Genomic DNA, 6,708 nt, shown 5'->3' on the forward strand with positions numbered 1-6,708 from the left:
ATATATATATATATATATATATATATATATATACACACACATATAATATATATTTCTCCAAGACACCCTCTGCTCTCCCACACTCCCTCTTTATTCTGACCAAGCTAAGTCTTTTGGGCACCCTCCGCTCTCCCACATACCCTCTCCCTCTTTAACCTGATCACGCTAAGTCTCTTTGGCGCCCTCTGCTTTCACCCTCTCCCTGTCTCCTGACCACGCTATTGTCTCTTGGGCACCCTCCGCTCACCCACACACCTTCTCCCTCTTTCTTCTGACCATGATAATGTCTCTTGGGCACCCTCTACTCTCCCACACTGTTTTTTCAATTTATTTTGACGAGTTTAATTTTTTTAAAACAGTCTGATGAAGAAATAGTTTTTGATGAGCAATCCATTGGCCCTGGACAGTTACAACTTCACTAGAATGGAATTCAGGTTAAATAAGTATCTATAATTTTTATTGCATAAAACATATTTCTATCTTTTTATATATTTACAGTATATCTAAATCATTTTTTTAGTATTTACTATTGTTCATGCTAGGTGTCTGAAGATAGTGAAGAGGATCAAGGAGAAAATGTAGGCACTACATCATCTCGTCGATTAAGAATAGTAACATAGTAATATAGTAACATAGTTCATAAGGTTGAAAAAAGACCAGAGTCCATCAAGTTCAACCTATAACCCTAATAAGTCCCTTTTGAGTTGATCCAGAGGAAGGCAAAAAACCCTCATACTAGAGGTAAAATTTCCTTCCCGACTCCAAATATGGCATCAGAATAAATCCCTGGATCAACCTTCTGTCCCTATAAATCTAGTATACATAACCTGTAATGTTATTACTCTCCAAAAATGCATCCAGCCCCTTTTAGAACTCTGTAACAGAGTTCACCATGACCACCTCCTCCGGGAGAGAATTCCACAGTCTCCCTGCTCTAACAGTAAAGAAACCCGTCTGTGCTGGTGTAGAAACCTTCTTTCCTCTAGATGTAGAGGATTCCACCCAGGATTGTTCTGGGTACTGTAGTCCTCCCATTCCCCGTATTACCCTGGTTGCCCGTCTTTGAACCCTCTCCAGCTCCACTATATCTTTCTTGTACACTGGTGCCCAGTACTGAACACAGTATTCTATGTCATGTTTTAGTAATTTAAATGCTTTATTTTTGTCATTTATTGCCCCCTTAACATTTTATTCATCCATATTGATTTTCTTTTATTTCTGACCCTTTTATTCCCATAAGGTATATACATCTTACAGTGAAAATATAAGATATTTTTAAAAGTCTCCAATTTAGTGTCAGTATTGTTCTTTTTGAGGAAATTATCCCATTTTATATTGTTAAGGGCTTCTCTGAGTTGATCGAACTTTGCCTTCCTAAAGTTCATTGTTTTTGTGGCCCCTCGAGAGATTCCCTTATTGAAGAACAAGTTATAATGTATTATATTATGATCACTATTTCCTAGGTGTCCTTCTACTTGCACATTAATTACTCTTTCAGGTACGTTGGTTAATATTAAGTCTAGTAGGGCGCCCCCTCAGGTCGGGCCCTGCACCATTTGGGACAGATAATTGTCTTTAGCTATTGTCAGAAACCTGTTTCCTTTATGAGATTCACAGGACTCAGTCTCCCAGTTTATATCAGGATGGTTAAAGTCCCCCATTATTATCACCTCATTCTGATTATTTGCCTTGTTTATTTGCCTCAGTAATTGATCTTCTGGCTCTTCCATTATGTTTGGTGGCTTATAGCAAACCCCTATCAGAATTTTTTTTTTATCTCCATATATTTCTTCCACTTTCCGTTTTGTCCGATCCTTCCTGAATAGACTATAACTCTGTATGTTGACCGCCCAGTCACAGCTATCGTCCAACCAAGTCTCTGTTATACCCACTATGTCATAATCCTCCTCAGAAATTTTCAACTCCAGTTTGTCAGTTTTATTGGACAGACTTCTGGCATTTAGTCAACATGCACTTCAATGGTGTATGCGTTTTTTTTTCCTATGATGCCTATCCCTATTAACTATTCTAACCCCTCACTCCGCTCCACCCCCAGGAACATTATTAAGTTCCCCCCCTTTATCTACACTGTCTTCCCCCTCTATGTTGTAGCTTCCCTCCCCCCCAGTCCCTAGTTTAAACACTCCTCCACCCTTCTAGCCATCTTCTCCCCAAGCACAGCTGCACCGTCCCCCTTGAGGTGCAGCCCATCCCTACAGTAGAGCCGGTAACCGACAGCGAAGTCGGCCCAGTTCTCCAGAACCCAAACCCCTCCTTCCTACATCAGCTTCTGAGCCACTTGTTTACCTCCCTAATCTCCCACTGCCTCTCTGGTGTGGCTCGTGGTACAGGTAATATTTCAGAAAATACTACCTTCGAGGTCCTTGCCTTAAGCTTGCAGCTTAAGTCCCTGAAATCATTTTTAAGGACACTCCACCTACCTCTTACTTTGTCATTGGTGCCAATATTTACCTCTTCAGCCCCACCCAGCAACCTGTCAACCCGATCCGTGATGTGCCGAACTCGACCGCCAGGAAGACAACACACTGTTCAGCGATCCCGGTCTTTGTGACAGATCGCCCTGTCTGTCCCCCACTACCAGTATCTGTCTGGCCTGCCCTGCACTCCTCCCTCCCTCCTTACTGGAGCAGACAACCCCCTGGCGGTCAGAGGCAGAGTCCTGCTGCAGTACCGCTTGCTCTGAAATGGCATCTCCCTCATCTGCCAACCGGGCAAACTTGTTGGGGTGTGCCAGTTCAGGACTAGCCTCCCTGACACTTTTCCCTCTACCCGTTTTCCAACTGTAACCCAGCTAACTGCCTGACTGTCCTGCACCTCCATCCCACTATCTTCCCCCACCTCTACCCCCGAGAGTACTTGCTCACTGAGCAGGAGACTCCTCTGCGGGTTGTCAATGCATCTCAGTGTTGCCAGTTGCTCCTCTAGATCCAGGATCTGGGCTTCCAAATGAACAACTCACACACATCTCGCACAACAATATGCCCCCTCAAACTGTTGTTCAAGGATTGCATACATTGTGCAAGATGCACACTGGACTGCATTTTCCAACATGGAGGCCATACTAGATTTGGGGATAGAAAAAATTAACAGAAAAAAAAAAATCATATATTTCAATTTAAACTTCCTGAATTTTAAGTCCCTTAATTTTAAGTCCACTCACTTTTATACTCGCTCACTTGTATACTTCCCACTCTTGTATACAGACACACAATCACTAGCTCAGACAATCACAAGATATACTTGGTTTTATAGTTACCAAACAGCACCTCTTTCTTCACAGTTGAAAACACGGCAAATCAGTTTTTGTTCATTACTAATTTTATTTACAATGTCCATCATCTATCATATTTACAAGTTACAATTATCTGTTGTGGACCATTGAAACTTGAATACATAGTGAACATAAACATATTTACATAGTATATATCTGTCAAATGTGTCAAGGTGTGGAAGAACATAAAAATCCTAATCTGCATTTTAACATAACAAGTGTACAAGTATATGTACTTACTGACTGTCTCACAATAAATCTATGTATTTCTTTTTTTTTTTAATAGCATATATGTATTAAAGTTTTCATGAAAGCATAAGCATAAGACAAAAGCAGTCTTAGTCATGAAATGTCAGGTAACAAATAGGTAGAACATGACCGCACATGGGAATGGTAAAAAGCACCCGAATAAAATGCGGCCAAGTGTGTGACAAACAAATAGGTAACATATCAAAACGATAACAGGAATATACCGTCATGGCCGTAAATGTTGGCACCCCCTTCATTTTTGGAGTTTAGTGTGACATTATGTCCGATTTGCTTTTTTTCCTCTTTTTGGTTTAGTTCTAATACACACAAAGGGAATAAACATGTGTACAGCAAAACATGTGTTACTGCAATGCTTTTCTGTGAGAAATACTTTTCTTGAAAAATGTCTGCCTTTTCTTGAAAAATTTCAGGGGTGCCAACATTTACGACCATGACTAATAGCACAGTAAACCTATCTTGGATAAAAGCCACGCATGTATAACAGGCATTAATAAAGGGAGCATAGGGTGCATGTGTGTAACCAATAGAAAAAAATATAAAAACAAGAAATGAGAAGACTGGGAGCGAGTAGAAAAGACAGGGGGGAAACGAGGAGGGAAGGAGGGGCAGAAGGGAGGGACAAGGGAGAAGAGTCAGAAAGGGTACGTACCTCAGGAGGACAGCGGACACAGGCGGGAGCCAAGGGAGGCGGGCAGGCTGGTTCTACAGGTCGGGCAACATGCACGAGAAAGGCAAGGGGGAAATCAGGAGGGGATCAAGACACTAAATGTAGGGATCTGTAACCGTCTGAGGAGAGACAATTGGTCCAAGGTCCCCAGATCATGTGGTGTTTCATCAAATGTTGTCTGGAGTCAGCAATAAGTTTCTTCATTCAGTGTACATGCGAGAGTTCCTGAACCCATGAGGAGAAGGAAGGGGCAGATTTTCACTGTCTCGGAATAACTGACCTGGCTGCAAGAAGCATAAATCTGATCAGGCGGGCGTTCCATTTAGAGGAGGAGCCAGGGCTACACTAAGTCACACTGAGGTTAGTTTACGAATAGTATCTAGAATCTGATTCCAGAAGGGGGTCAGTGAAGAACACTGTAACTAAATACAAGACATTGTACCACCACCCGTCTCGCCACACCTCCAATAAGCTTCCGGCACACCAGGGTAAAAGCGGGATAATAGGGCCGGAACTCTGTACCATCTTGTCAGAACTTTGTAGTTCGTTTCTTGAGCCTTACATGATATAGATGTGTTATGGCACATGAGAACCGCTGTGTTCCACTCCTCTTCCATAAACTTACAGTTTAGTTCCCTCTCCCAACCCATCCAGAAGGGCAGATGGTCAGTACTGAGAGAATCAAGAAAGAGAGCATAAATAGTACTTTTCCGGTGATTCACCCTGGAGGTAGAGATAGAGTCTCTCGATAGGGCGATAGCTCTGGCACAAGATTGGATTCCCTCTTTTGAGATCACAGTGATAAAGGCACGTAGAAAAGACTGTGATGAAGGGGATGAGTCGGATAGTGTTGAAAGCAAAAAGAAGAGGAGAAGACAGCTCTGACCGGAGGAGCTTGTAAAACTTGGCTGTATAGCCATCTGGTCCCGGGCTCTTGCCTGCAGAGAGGAAATTACATTTTCAGAGAGGGTAGGTAGGGCAGTTGAATCAAATAACTGAAGGGAAGGGGGAAGCATACCAGTCTGGGAATTGGCACCAGGGGCAGGTAAGACATCTCTGTATTTCATGTAAATACTACATGGTGTGTATTGAGGTTTCCCAGTGCAAGGGTTACATTCTCCTTTGGGCAACTGGCGAGAGTGTATAATTTTTTTATTTTTTTTTTGTATTTGACACCGTGTGTACTGTATAGGACACATGCAATAGCTAATGTCAAGGGGAGTCATTTATGTTTAGATCCCCAATGCAAATTCTACAACAGGGTACAAGTTTATAATTATAATATTAGTCTCTTATGGGTCAGATTTCCTTTTGGGCCCCGTTAGGCATCAGGGCCCCAGTAATCTTGCTACATGTACACCCCGAATGGCTATGCAATCATGTTACCGCAGGCGCTGCTTTCCTTTATCTCATGTGAGACGCGGTGCTGGAAATGAATGAGTTGTGAGCCAAGGATGCAGGATGGAGAACGGAAGCCGTCACCTCCCCCTGCAAGCGCTGAAAGACAGCTTCTGATCAGAAGCTCTGCAGCACCCATGGCCCACTGGCTTTCAGCGCTTGCAGGGGGAGGTGATAGCTTCAGTTCTCCATCCTGCGCCCGCATCTCACAACTCATTCATTTCCAGCGCCGCGGCTCACAGGAGGAAAAGGAAAGCAGCGGCTGCGGGTAACATGATTAGTCCCCCGATGTGGGGACAGCGCTGCGGCTGATAGTTCATTCATTCGGGGGGGGGGAATGAGTGGAAAAAGAATCAGTCAAATACCATGGAACACATTTTTGGTCATACCGCCCAGCACTAGTGTGTATTTATTCACATTGGTGTGGTTCTCTGTGGCAGCCATTGTTTCTGTGATGGAGTGGCCCAGAGCCAGGGGCTTGGTCGGGCAGCAGTGGGGTTGCCTGGCCACTGGGTCACTCCCCCTGTGGGCATGGTGTCTCGGAGGCGGTGGTCTCAGCCCAGCGCTACGCCCGTGTAAGGTTAGGGACCCACTGACTAGGTAGCCTTGACGTGGCGAGTGGGCTTGTACTTTTTGATCAAAATGTATAATAACAACCTGCTAGTTTTTGGAATTATGCTGAGAAGCAAGTAGATGAAAATACAAATGGTGGATGTGCGGCTGTGTTTCTCTATTTGTGTTGTATATAAGTGTGTATTTATACCCACAATTTACAAGTTTATACCCACAATTTATTAACCAAGAAATCTCTAAAATTATACATGGTATTAGTTAACCAGATAACGGTGACGGAATTTAACAGAGATGCCAATAGGTATTATTTTTTATTATTCCTATAATAATTGTAATTAACATTTTTTAAATTATCTTTCTAGGTTGAGATTTATCAAAAGCTGTCCAGAGGAAAAGTTGATGAGTTACTCCTAGCAACCAATCACATTGCTTCTTTCATCATTCTGAGGCATTTAAAAAAATATAAGAAGCACACTGATTAGTTGCTAGGGGAAACTCAGCAAATTTT

General features: G+C 42.9%; 1 long non-coding RNA gene across 1 annotated transcript in view; it reads right to left on the reverse strand.

The window, feature by feature from the left end:
- Window positions 1–3,365: 3,365 nt before the first annotated feature.
- Window positions 3,366–6,708, reverse strand: part of LOC130281671 (uncharacterized) — a 21,791-nt gene continuing 18,448 nt past the window's right edge. The window contains exon 4 of the long non-coding RNA XR_008846073.1: window positions 3,366–5,167. This is a non-coding gene — a long non-coding RNA (uncharacterized LOC130281671). The remainder of the gene's footprint in view (window positions 5,168–6,708) is intronic.

Source organism: Hyla sarda, chromosome 7, assembly GCF_029499605.1.
Source record: "Hyla sarda isolate aHylSar1 chromosome 7, aHylSar1.hap1, whole genome shotgun sequence".
NCBI lineage: Eukaryota > Metazoa > Chordata > Amphibia > Anura > Hylidae > Hyla > Hyla sarda.